The sequence below is a fragment of the Pantherophis guttatus genome, chromosome 3, assembly GCF_059756535.1.
Source record: "Pantherophis guttatus breed Tessera chromosome 3, ASM5975653v1, whole genome shotgun sequence".
In the NCBI taxonomy this organism is placed as follows: Eukaryota; Metazoa; Chordata; class Lepidosauria; order Squamata; family Colubridae; genus Pantherophis; species Pantherophis guttatus.
The window spans coordinates 45,361,227-45,374,754 of NC_142065.1; the positions used below are offsets into that span (position 1 = coordinate 45,361,227).

A 13,528-nucleotide genomic window follows, 5' to 3' on the forward strand; every position below is an offset into this window, starting at 1 on the left:
TGCCCATCTATATGTATAAGTCTGTACTAGTGCGGAAGTGGGAGAACTGAAACTGCTCAATTTCAATCTCTTCCCTCAATTCAGGGAGTTCAGAATCAATTGCCACTTTTGAGGAGGTCTTTCTTTTGCTTTCATTCTACCTCTTTTATCTCATTCTTTTCTAATATAAAACCTGGAAGCAAGAAAGGAAGTGCTTTCCCCTGGACATCCCATCTTCAAAGCCTGACTTGTGGGAGTTCAGGAGATTGCACAATGAGTCCCATTGTCCTTGACTGATGCAGATTGCCCATCAAGAAGACAGATAGACTGGCAGGAGACACTGTCCAGTCCATCAGGAAATCATAGAACAGGTCAACAAAAGCAATTCCTCAATTGGCAACCCTCTCAAAAGTCCCAACTTTGGAAACAGAGTGATGGTTGGGGGTTGGGGGGGAGAGCCCACTGGACTCTGAATGTAATGTATTGTCTAAGAGTGGCCACCTAGGTCAAAGGGATCAAACAACCTGATTCTAAAGGGAGGGGAGACATATAGAGAAATTGGGGGGTGGAGGGAGCTGTCCTTCTAGTGCCTTCTTATCTCCTTTTCCTATCCCCTGGGCTTTGCCTGGATAGAGCTGTTAGCAACTGCCTTGCTAGCAAGCCAATCAGACTCTAAGCTCTGCCCTCTGTCCCCTTGACTGAGGTGAGTTATAAATGACTCGCAGGGCTTTTGAAGCCCAGAGCTTCTCAGTTGCAACTCCTTGGAGCAGGCAGCTCTCTGCCTCCTGTCACTTTGTGCAGCTCACTCACCTGCCAGGATCAGCCCATTGCGGCTCTCCTCCTGAGCGAAGGTAAGCCCTGCTCCAACACAATTGGATTCTTTGTTCAGTTTGGGCATAGGGAGGGAGGAGAGGGAGAGTTGCTTGCCAAACCATTGGGTGTGAATTTCAATATTATAAGACCTAAGGTGCCTCTTTTTTTTAAAAAAAAATTTTTTTCTTCTTTTTGTGCAAAGCAAATTTACCAAGGAATTAGTTGGTAATGATTTATGAAGGAAAATATGGCAGGATGTATGTGAAATCATTATTATAAATAGTATCAAAGCCTTAGCGCTCCATGTTCAGACAAATTTGCACTGAGTTTATGAAAAAAAAAATTGCTGGATAACGGAGTCAATAGTCCAGAATTATGCAGTATACCCTCCAGTCAGTGGAGATTTCAAACTTCAGCCAGTGAATCTTTTTAATTAGATTTTAGTACCCAGCAATTCAAAGAGCAGGTCCAAAGAACTTACAGACTAAATACTGAAGAGAGGAGATTGTCAGAAAATTATGCAAGAAAAAAGAAGCAATGGCATACAGTGAAAGATATATGAACAAAAGAAGGATGATGATCAGGTCAGACAGTTTTCCTGCTATCCTTCAAAACGTTGCACTACAGTTCCCATCTGGAGCAGCCAGCAAGCTCAGTATACTGAGTGATGATGAATGACAATTATAATTCAACATACCTAGTAAGCACTAAATAAGGAAGATAAAAGGTAGCTATGTTTCATTTTTTCTTGTGGAAAAAAAAGGACACAAATTTCCACCTAGCTCAAGAAGAGTAATGAAAAGTAATGAAAAACAGTGCTGTGGTGGTAATTTGTGCCAGATTGACATTTTAAAAGTCAGAATGCTATTGTCTTATTTGCTTCTATCCAAGAGTCAAAAATTTGACATTTGAAAGAAAGAGATCAGTTTCTGGGCTCCAGACATGCAAAAGATGTTACCAGAGAGGAATCAGGTGTGGTTATGCCCTCTTTCCCTGGGTTTCTAGGCCAGTCTTCACAAAATCACTCACATTGTTTCAGAGCAAGGAAAGGATACATATCACTAACATGAGATCTATAAACACACACACACACACACACACACACACACAGAGAGAGATAACCTGTATCCAATTATTTGTGTTCGCTTGAACCTAGAAACACAGAAAAAGAAACTGAATCCCATTTTTTTTTTGTTCTCCTGAACCTTCCTTTGAACAACTATAGCTACTGCAAGAACAGAGAGAGATGGAAGAGAGAGACTCTGAATACTTCCCTGTCTATGGAAGCATTTGAAAATGGCACCTGTGCTCCAATCTGGGATTCTGGTGCAGGAGAAAGGAGAGGATTTAATCCTCCCCACATTTATTCTCTCTCTCTCTCTCTCTCTCTCTCTCTCTCTCTCTCTCTCTCTCTCTCCCTCCCTCTCCCTCTCCCTCTCCCTCCCTCCCTCCCTCTCTGTCACACACACACACCTTTGCCCATGTATAAAAAATGTCAGAAAAATATAACCTTTGCACAAACTATGAGATGTACACCACAAACACTATCCAGTGTATATACATTTTAATTTGATTTATCCTGAGCTAATATTCTCTGATGGATTTGGATGACTGTTATTGAAACAGCTGTCCAGATCACAACTTTTCAACTTACAATTCTGGATCTGATAAGCAGAAATCAGATTTGTGCTGTGACATCACCAGGGGACCATTAATCATGTAAAGAGAAGGGTTTAAATAAACATAATCTGAAGCCAGACTAAAGCAGTTACATTTTACAATTTAAATCACTAATAATATATACTTTAAGACAGTATATTCTTTTTTCCTATTTGGAAAAACAGGCTCCACTAAATTAAACTGAGCCTTGAGAACAGGTTATACTAAATTAATTGAGCCTCAAGAACAGGTTCTACTAAACTAATTGAAAAATTATGTTAAACTAACTTAAAAGTTTACAGAAAGTAGAAAAAGAAAGGCCATAATAACTGTTTAAGATTCACTCTCATACTTACATACAAAAGTAAATTCCATTAATCTCAGAATTTACTTTTATGTTTTGTGCACAACATGTAGACCATGTGCTACTTCATATTTTAAACAAACATTAAAATACTTGTAGCTTACAATTGCTAGAAAGATAAATATTTTAAACCTTTTAATTAATTAAAGAAAGCATTTACACTGAGTGATACTATTAGAATTTATGCCTAGCAAGGCACATTCAAATGTATTGCCTAAATGCTTAATAAGTTTTTCACGGAATAGAGAGATGCTCTTAGAAAATGAAGTGTGATGCTAGAGATTCTGGGGTTTATAGTCCCAACACTTCCAGAGAGTCCTGGAAGTTGAGAAGCTGCCTCAGGGATCAGTTCCCAAAGGGAAAGCTTTCCTACTTTCAGAAGCCTTCGCTTCTGGAGGAACAATGAAGGTGATATGAAAATATTTGTTCTTTTCAGTGCCTGGTTCTCTAACAGAACTTGGGGAGGTAAAGAGGGTGTGCCTTAGAGAGCTTTCTACAGGCACCTGGCTGAAAGTGTTCTCAGGTTTTTGTTGAATACTACAGTCTGCAAACTTTCTAATGTTATAATACTTTACATTGGGCATTCATTTTTCAAAGGGGTACTAACAGTATTTATAGCAAATAAAACATATGGCTGGCCAACTGGTGGTCCTCAATGGAATTACATCTACATTGAGGGAAGTGTGCAACGGGGTACCCTCAAGGTTCTGTCTTAGGCTCAATGCTTTTCAACATCTTCATCAATGTTCTAGATGAGGGGATAGAAAGGGAACTCATCAAATTTGCAGATAACACCAAGCTAGGGGGAATAACTAACACTTCAAATGATAGACTCAAGATTCAGAAACACCTTGATAGAGTTGAATACCAGGCCCTAGTCAACAAAATATAATTCAGTGGTGAGAAAACTAAGGTCCTACACTTAGGCAAGAAAAACCAAATGCAGATATGGAATAGGTGGTACCTGGCTCAATAGTAGCAACTGTGAGAGAGATGTAGGTGTCCTGGTAGACCACCACTTAAGTATGAGCCAGCAATGTGCTGCAGCTGCCAAAAAAGTCCTAGGCTACATCAACAGAGGGATAATTTCAAGATCATGTGAACTGATAGTACTGCTTTATGCTGTACTGGTGAGACCACACTTGGAATACTGCATACAATTCTGATCACCATGATACAAAAAATAAGTTGAGATGCTGGAATTGCTTATCTGTTCCCTATGACTATCATTAAGTGTTGTACTTTATGATTCTTGATGAATGTATCTTTTCTTTTATGTACACTGAGAGCGTATGCACCAAGACAAATTCCTTGTGTGTCCAATCACACTTGGCCAATAAAGAATTGAATTGAATTGAATTGAATTGAATTGAATTGAATTCTATTCTATTCTATTCTATTCTATTCTATTCTATTCTATTCTATTCTATTCTATTCTATTCTATTCTAGAAAGAGAGTAGAGAAGAGCAACAAAAATGATAAGGGGTCTGGAACCTAAACTATATGATGAATGATTGAGGGAACTAGGTATGTCTAGTCCAACAAAGAGAAGGACTAGAGATGATATGTGATATGATAGTAATCTCCCAGTACTTGAGGACTATCACAGAGAAGAGGGACTCAACTTATGCTCCAAAGCATTTGACAACAGGACAAGAAATAACAAGTGGTATATCATTAAAGAGAGAACCAACCTAGAACTAAGGACAAATTTCCTGGCAGTGAGAACAATTAATCAGTGGGATGGCTTGCCTTCAGAAGTTCTGGGTGCTCCATCATTGAAGGTTTTCAAGAAGAGACTGGACAGCCATTTCTCCAGAATAGTCTCCTTCTACAGGCAGGAGGCTTTAGTGGAAGACCTCCAAGGCCCCTTCAACCATATTGTTCTATGTTCTATTTAGTAAGGGGTAATAACAAGTTCAGGAAAAACTGTCTATTTTGCCTCCTTCATTTAAGCTTGTAGTCCTATATACTCCACAAGAAAAAAACCAATGGGAATCTTTTGGTTGCAAATAATGTTTGTGCTCTAAAAGGGATTTTCTCTGTCTGTCTGAAAGAAGTGGGGAGAGAAGTATGTCTCATCTTTTAACCAACCTATGACTTCTGCAAGCCAAGACCCATTGGCACATCATAAAGTGACCAGTCATAAGATTTCAGAGATGTAGATCAATCCTTTCCCAATTGCATTAGTCGCCAATCTTTGATTGCAAGAAAGCAGGATGCAGGTCATGTCTATACAAGAGTGCAAAGAATGTAGCCAGAAGCATATTTACAGCAAGCCATGGCTATCTTCTCTGGGTAATTCCGGAGATTAATAGTCTGCATCCTTCACTCAAAGACATACAACAATAGCATTCTGAGAATGAGCAGCGCTTGCATCAAAAATGCAATGTTGCTTTCATTATTTGCTCCCGCAATGAACACCTCTGAAAGTAGATTGATCAATGGATTCTTCTGCTTGCTTCTATATCTTCCTTTCTTTCACACTATGCTTCTTATTTTTCTTTCTTTTCATCCCCGTCTATCTCTGCCACATCCTTTGGCCCCAGCACGTCTTTGTTCATATTCTTTATTTTGCTTCAGTCCCAACATATTGGATTTTAAAAAGAAAGCTTCATGTCCCCAAGGAAGATATCATCTAAATCATTGTTTTTCTAACTTGGCAAATGCATAGACTTCAAATCCTAGAACTTTCCAGCTAGCCTGCTGGCTAGAAAATTCTGGGAGCTGACATCTTTAAGTTGACAAGTTAGAAAAACACTGATATAAATGGAACTATAAATGTCAAAGGACTTGGATTTTATCTAGATCAAGACCATGTTGTCCAGTGCTGATCCAGATTTCAAACAACTTAACATGAACTGTTTAACTAAACTTGAAGTGAAAAGAAGAGAAGATACAACAATATAGAAGGAAAAAGAAGACATGGAGACAAAAGTGTGCAAAAAAAAAAAAAAATTGAGCCCATCAAGTTTTTAAAGATATTCTTCCTCAGAAAAGAACAGATGAACAATTTCATCTGGTGGAACAAATATCCTGGTTTATCTACTCCCTTCTTTTTTTTTTTTCTTTTTTTTTTCTTTTGTGTTATGGAACGTCATATACACTTCCAGATACTTGGGGCTAACTAAACTCAGGTATCGTGTTCAATACTAAGTGGTCATGGAAGTTGTAGTCCAACAGCTGGAGGGCATCCAGTTAATTGTATTTTTATTGCCAGGAAGCAAATCATAGTTTCCCGCCTCTGGGGACAAAATAATTTGACTGGTCTAAAATTTAATTTATTTTTACTCTGGCAAAATATGTCCTGGTTTTATGCATTATGCCTTTGTCTATTTGCTGAACTTCATTTCCTGCCCATGGACTCAAGATGGAAGAAGAAAATGTGCACATCCATTTTAATTCAATTGCTCCAGGTGTGTGTGTGTGTGTGTGTGTGTATTAGTAGTTGCCAGGTGTCTGGAATCCTCATTCTGGCTGCCAAGCCCGTCGTTAGTTTGACTTGAAACTCATGTGAAGTGGTACATCAAACATTGGCACAGGCTCAGCAAGTGTGAAAGCGTGAACCTATGAATGACTCCTGGCTATTTTATTTTTTTGCACTTTAAAAGACCATCTGCCTGTAAAAAATCATCTATAAATGCTCCAAATATTTAATGTAAGCAAAGAAAAACATTGACATTTGGCTTAACTAGTGGAGGCTCAAGAGGGCTGGTGAGAACCAGAGAGCTTTATGCTGACATCCTACTTTGGGGAAATGAATTTAAGAGCATTTTAGAACAGTGAACAGAAAGGAAAATGAAAAAAGACATCAAAATACATCTCCTTTCAAACATCTATTATACTTGCTGCTGAGTGTGTGTGTATGGTGTATGCATAGTGTGTATAAATAATGGTTGCTGCTATTTTAAATCACAATTTTAGATTCTTTTAATGCTGCCTTCTGGATCCCACCCATGGTCCTGCTCCTTTCGCTTCATTCCTCCACTCAGTAAGTCTCAGGCTCCCCCAAAACATTAGATGCCTCCATTTTTATCATTCTGGAAACAGAGGAGAAAGAGTCTGAAAAAGAAAACAACCAATTCAACTGGAATTGAAATCAAACTTAAAGTCATCTTTCCGCCCAATCAATAATGTCACTAAAGTCTAGGACAACTCACTACAGCACAGGACAACTTGGTACAGGACAATTTGCCACAGGACAACTCGCTGCAGTACAATTCAATGCTGCATTAATAATTTCATTCAGTTACTTTTATTACTGGTGACCATGTTTTCATCGAAATTATTGTAAATCTTGTTTCTGGATTGAGTTTATTTTATTATTATTGGCTATGGTTGCATTGAAATTAATTTAACTTTTGTATTTGTTGAATTGTCCTGTGATAAACTGTCCTGCAGCGAGTTGGCCATGGCAAGTTGGCTGTTGTCATATATCCCATTCTGCACTAGCATGCTGATGTCAGTGGGCTTTCCTTGTGGCAGCAAAAGACTGATTATATGAGCCAAAGTACCTGACTGTTGATGTAGTAGTTCTTTAGGGAGAAAAAAAACCTCTGCTTTTCTTACCAATGGTTCACAAGGGGTAGATTATTCAGATAATAGAATCAGTGATAATTTCGCAAATGTCAAATTATAAAACACGCACAAATGGATTTGCATTCTCATTTTCAATACTGACATCACAAAGCAGAGGCAAAGAAAATTACACATTGGCTTTTTAATTTGTTGGCTTTCTTCTTGTTCTTTTAACAGGCAACAAATATCCAGCCATTTTGTGATTGTCTGTGTATGTGAGAGAGAGAGAGGTGGGGGGGGGAGACAATATTCCATTTCTCAATTTTTATATAATATGTTGCATTTACCTATCAGGAAAAGAGCGTCCAAAATTTGACAGTCGTGTAGCTGATTCAGGTTACCATTTACAATGAGAAAAACTGGATTCAGAATATTGAACAAGCAATTTTGGCCAAAAGTAAAATGAGGCTTATCAGTTCTTAATGTACAGCACCTAGCACCATTGTTGACTAAGGCCTCCAGGTGGCACTATGAAACAATAGTTTGAAGGTATAGCATGGTCGTTTGCTGCTTTGGGTAAAATTCACGCTATTCTTGCATATAAATCACTTTTTTTTTTTTTAAATTTGATTTATATGCCGGCCTTCTCCGGAGACTCAGGGCGGCTTACAATGCGTTAAGCAATAGCCTTCATCCTTTTGTATATTTATACAAAGTCAGCTTATTGCCCCCACAAACTGGGTCCTCAATTTACCTACCTTAGAAAGGATGGAAGGCTGAGTCAACCTTGAGCCTGGGGAGGTTCGAACTAGCAGTAATTGCAGGCAGCTGAATGATAATAACAGGCTATTAGTCTGCTGCGCCACCAGGCTCTTTACCTTTACTTTAAGGTAGTTGTATTGCTCTAATAAATTAGTACATGAATGTTAGGAGTTCTCATCAGCTGAATAACTATGTTTTATTGGCCTGCATTAAACTGAAGATGCTTAGATTTTAAAACATCTAGTAAAATATCTGGAGGTGGAGCTGACAGCCTGGGTTCAAGACCTGAGTGCAGTGCGACAGGGTGAGCTCCTGTTACTTGCTCCAGCTCCTGCCTACTAGCAGTTCAAAAGCATGGAAATGTGAATAGATAAATAGGTACCACTTTGATGAGAATGTAACAGCATTCTATGCACCTTGGCATATAATCATTCTGGCCACATGACCATGGAAATGTCTTTGGACAACATTGACTCCCTCAATTAAGAGGAGATGAGCATCGCCCTTAGAGTCAGACATGACCGAACAGTGGAAACCTTTGTCTTTACAATAGCTCTACATATCAGCATAATAGGTTTGTCCTGTAAGCATGAAAACTTCTATAATATACTTTCCTTCGCTACACCAAAAATTGTATTTACCTCTTCCAATTTTAAAATATATATTTTTTGTCTTCTCTCAACCAATATTCATGTGTCTGAAGACATGGGTTGGTTTCTTTATCTCAGTTTTTGGATTTGAAATTCAAAGACTGGCAAGGAATAGTTAAAATAACCCTTACTAAATTCAAACCTAGACCCTTGGATAAAAGCAGGAAGAAACAGAATGTGATATATTACAGGAAAAACAATCCATAATGACTCCCCACCCCCACCCCGAAATAGATCATGTTCCATTTCTTTCTGCTTTTCCCTAATTCTGGGATTATATAAATCTTCATACTACATGCAGCATGTACTGCATACTAGATTTTTTTTTAGCTATGATGGCCAGCCTGGCTAGGAACTTAGCACTTCACTGGAGGCAGCTACTACACTCAACCATGTTGTGTTGCTGAAGCTTCTTAAAAGGACTAACTTCTCCAAGATATGACCAATTCACATCAGGCAGGAAAATTAGTCATATCTCAAAGGGCTCAACAGTAACATTAGCAATTGCAAGATGGGGACAGAGAAAAACTTGAGAAAAAATAAAACAGTTCTATACATGTTTATCAAGTCCCTCCAAAATTAGGCAATTTATTTTACATATGATTCCAGTTTTTGCCCCTGAGGCCCAGAATCTAGAATGCAAATTATTTATCTGCCTCCAGAGATTTTCCTTTCAAACTGTTCATGATTCATTTCATGTCACTTTATGAATATAGGTTTGCATTCTTAGTGTTAGAGTTATTAAAACAATTCAATTTGTTCTGTGGTCTTGATTTTCACTTCAAAGTTATCAGTCTTACATTCTTCTGAATCAATATTAGCTAATTTATTCTCACAATGTTTTATGTGTGCAGAATAAATGTAGTAATGTAATATAATATAATGACCAAATATAACAAAATGCTATATAATTGCAATGCAACTCTGTATTTTTTAATTCAGATTTTTCCTACTCTCTCCTTTGTTTTTGTTTTTTTAGACCATTGCTAACATCTGCAGAAGTTAAAAGGAAGCTAAATTATTTTCACTTGCTTAGTACAATACATTACACGCATAAAATAAAGTAATAATCCAGCTCAAAACTATATCAACTAACTTTTATTGCTGATTTCAATCCAAACCATAGTGTTTACCTGCTTTAGTAGTAGAAATATTTATGTGGATGAGATCAAGGATAAAAAGACAACTGAAAACATGTTTAGTGAAGACCATTGTCATGTGCTTGATTTAGTCGTTCCAGAGCAATATTTGGTCTGAATGAAAGGTACCTGACGTACCTGACTTCCTGTGACATGAATTCTGCTGTAATATTGCAACATACAGACCATTTTAATAATACACTGTATTACAATGTGCTGTCATATATTTCTTCATGACTAAACTGTGTCCTAGATCAGTGATGGCAAACCTTTTTGCCATTGCATGCCAAAAGCAGGGGGAGAGTGGGGGGGTCATGCACATGCGTGCCGATACCCATAATTCAATGTGCCCCACTCTCCCCACACTTTTGGCACATGATGGAACAGTGGGCCCGGTAGACCTATTTTTCACCCTCCCAAGGCTCCAGAGGCTTTCTAGAGCCTGGGGAGAGCGAAAACAGTTTTCCCCAACCCCCCAGAGGCCCTCTGAAGGCCGGAAACGGCCCATTTGCCAACTTCCAGTGGGACCAGAAGGCCCGAAAATCAGCTGGCCAGCGCATGCATGCGCACTGGAGCTGACCTAGAGCAACGTTCGCGTGCCCACCAATATGGCTCTACATGGCACCTGTGGCACGCGTGCCATAGGTTCGCCATCACGGTCCTAGATGGTGCATTCAGATCTGTGTAATCCTCAGTTTCCACCATCCTATTTACTTAAGAAGGGGTTCATTTATAGTGAAACACAAACTCTATTTCCCCTTCTAAATACAGGGTAACAGAAGCTCCCATTTCATTTTCATTAAGATAATACAGGTAGTCCTCGACTTACAGCCACAATTTTGAGCCCAAAAATTATGTTGCTAAGGAAGATGGTTGTTAAGTGAGTTTTGCCCCATTTACAACCTTTCTTGCCACAGTTGTTAAGGGAATCATTGCAGCTGTTAAGTGAGTAATACAGTTGTTAAGTGAAGCTGGCTTTCTTATATCATAAATTTGAGTCGGTTGCCAAGTGTCTGAATTTTAGTCACATGATCATGGATATGTATCCATCAGTGGTCGTAAGCAGTGCATATTTTCAGAGCCATTATAACTTTGAATAACAACTGTTCTGAGTTGAAGACCACCTGTATGTATTTTAGCAATCTCCAATATAAAATGAAGATTTTCCGTGGCCAAACTTCCTTCAAGGTAGTTGAAGTTGATAGTTGCCATGTCCTCTTACAATTTTGTCTTCCACCTTCTCATGAATAACATGAGCAAGGGCTGGGCAAGGATCTCTAAGATAGTAAGTGCATGGCAAATTATTCCTCTTTATTTCCAGGGATTCAAATGGCTCATTTTTCATTCCTAGAGCTAAATCTATATTATACAAGATATACTATATTTTAGGAAATCAGTTGCAGATAGCAACCCTTGACTTCAGAATCTGCATCCTAAGATGCATGAAGATTCATCTAGTCAGGTCACTAGAATCAGGTTCAACATCCATGAGCATTTTCCATGTAGTCTTGTTCTAATAGCAACAAGGAAAACAAAATAAAAACACCCTGTTCTTGTGAAAATATGTCTTCCTCTATTGGAATTCTGATGATTATAGTAGTAGAGAGCAGAGTAAAATAGGAAACAAACCACATCTATACATATGACTCTTATGAGGAATATAGGCCAACTACCCAATAATTAGCCCAATGGGAATACAGCCAGGAAAACAAAACAACAATCAAATGCAAATGTGTGATGGAAACTTTAATAATCCATGCAGCTAGGACATCAAATTTTCATAATCCAATTCCCATACACAATTCATCTGAAAACTGGGCTGAACATGCTCTGAACATTCTAAATATTAAATTTCAGGAAACTAGTTACTAATCATATTTAGTAACTACTTACATATTTACATACTTATGTACTTACAACTACCAATATTCTGATGGAGATTATATTTTTGTAGTGTACTTAACTACCAAGATAATCCTTTAAGATTTTAATAGAGACATAATAGCATAAACAAGTATGTGTACTCTACAACAATAGATAACCTGAAGCATTCCAGATGTTTTGAACCAATCCCACAATCTGCACCATTAGTCATGACCTATTGGAAGCTGTCTAGAAAATCTGGAGCAAACCAGCTTGCCTGCTTCTACTTAATGAGATCTAAATTTTATTTTTCTAAACAAACAAGGATGACTGCTATTCATTGGCTATAGCATCTAGTTTTCGTTTAAGATGACCAGGTTCATCAGAAACAAAATGCAATAGAAAACTCCACATTCCTTTCAAACAGTATTCTTATTTTGTAATATTTTAATACTTAAATCTTTATTTGCTAAAAGTACACTCCTTAGATTCTTCAGTAGCCTGTTCACCCATTTATACATAAACTAATGCTACTGAAATGAATGCAATTTCTTCTCATATAAGTGTGCGTAATTTAAGCTGTAAATTCCTAGGACACTTTTGAACAGAAGCCTGATACCGTAGTATCACCAATCATAAACTATTTCTCTCAGGGGGAAAAAATGGCAGAAGAGGTGGAGAAAATTGGAAGATTATAGAAAACAATTTAGTTGGACACCCCGTATAATTTTTGAGCAAGAGAGATCTCTCATAACTCAAAATGTACTCCAGAAATTCCATCTCTCCCAAAATACTTCAGATTCTTACTTTCCAAAAGTGTCACTAAAATATACCCCTAAGCATTTTTTGTGCATTTTTATGCTTAAATCAAGCTTATGAATTTGACTGAACCTTGTCTTTGTGAGCACAGCATAACTCTTTAAAAACATCTATACTTATTTTATATCTCCCAATAGAGCATTCTATTGTGTTACACAAGTTCAAATATAGAACATTTAAAGTATTTTCTTCCAGTCAAAGTGATACCAGATGCTCTTGACAACAAAGAACAAAGCAGAAATAATGGAGGAAAGGCAAGCAGCAGAGTGATAACAAAGTCTCATGATTAAAGCTCCCCCTAAAACAAACAGGCCAATGATGTCAACATCACCAAGAGTCAGGTTTTGAGTTGGTCTTATCAATGGCCTTTCCCTAAATTAAACACAAGTTGAAACTTTACAGATTAGGAACCATGCAACAGAGGACACTGAACTTGAAATAGAAAACAAGGCAGGCTCCAGAGAAAATTGAAGATACATTTTTATTTATTCAAGCTGACCATCAGACTCTATTCTGATTCTAGAACCTCTGTGAAATGTTGTTGCCAACCTTTATTCAGCACTCCATTGTTCTACAGATTGTTGCACACAAAGCAAATCAAGCAGGAAAGGAATGATTGGGAATTAATATTTGGAAATATTAGGAATACTGAAGAAAATTGGATGCAGTGATTGCAAGATTTGTCTTCATTTTGTGATCAGATTACCATTGTCCCCTAACCCAATTGCAGCCTTTCAGATAGTTGGCAAGTTAATGGAAAGAGAGTATTTTAAGTTCTGAGTGAACAACACAAAGAACCAAACACGAGGATAATCAGAGCAGGGGTGGAATTTGATTAATTCCATTTGCATACAATTACTGGAAACTTTGGGAATGCTGCAATTGTAATAGTAAAAAGACAAAGAATAAAACTACTAGCATTGTGCAGTGCTTCAATTCAGTTCCAAAAAGGTGCTGGAAG

General features: G+C 37.8%; 1 protein-coding gene across 1 annotated transcript in view; it reads left to right on the top strand.

Annotated features, from left to right (window-relative positions):
* Positions 1 to 616: 616 nt before the first annotated feature.
* SLC26A9 (solute carrier family 26 member 9) overlaps positions 617 to 13,528 on the top strand; it is a 52,774-nt gene continuing 39,862 nt past the window's right edge. The window contains exon 1 of the mRNA XM_034414397.3: positions 617 to 830. The gene's annotated coding sequence lies outside the window, so the exon portion shown is untranslated. The remainder of the gene's footprint in view (positions 831 to 13,528) is intronic.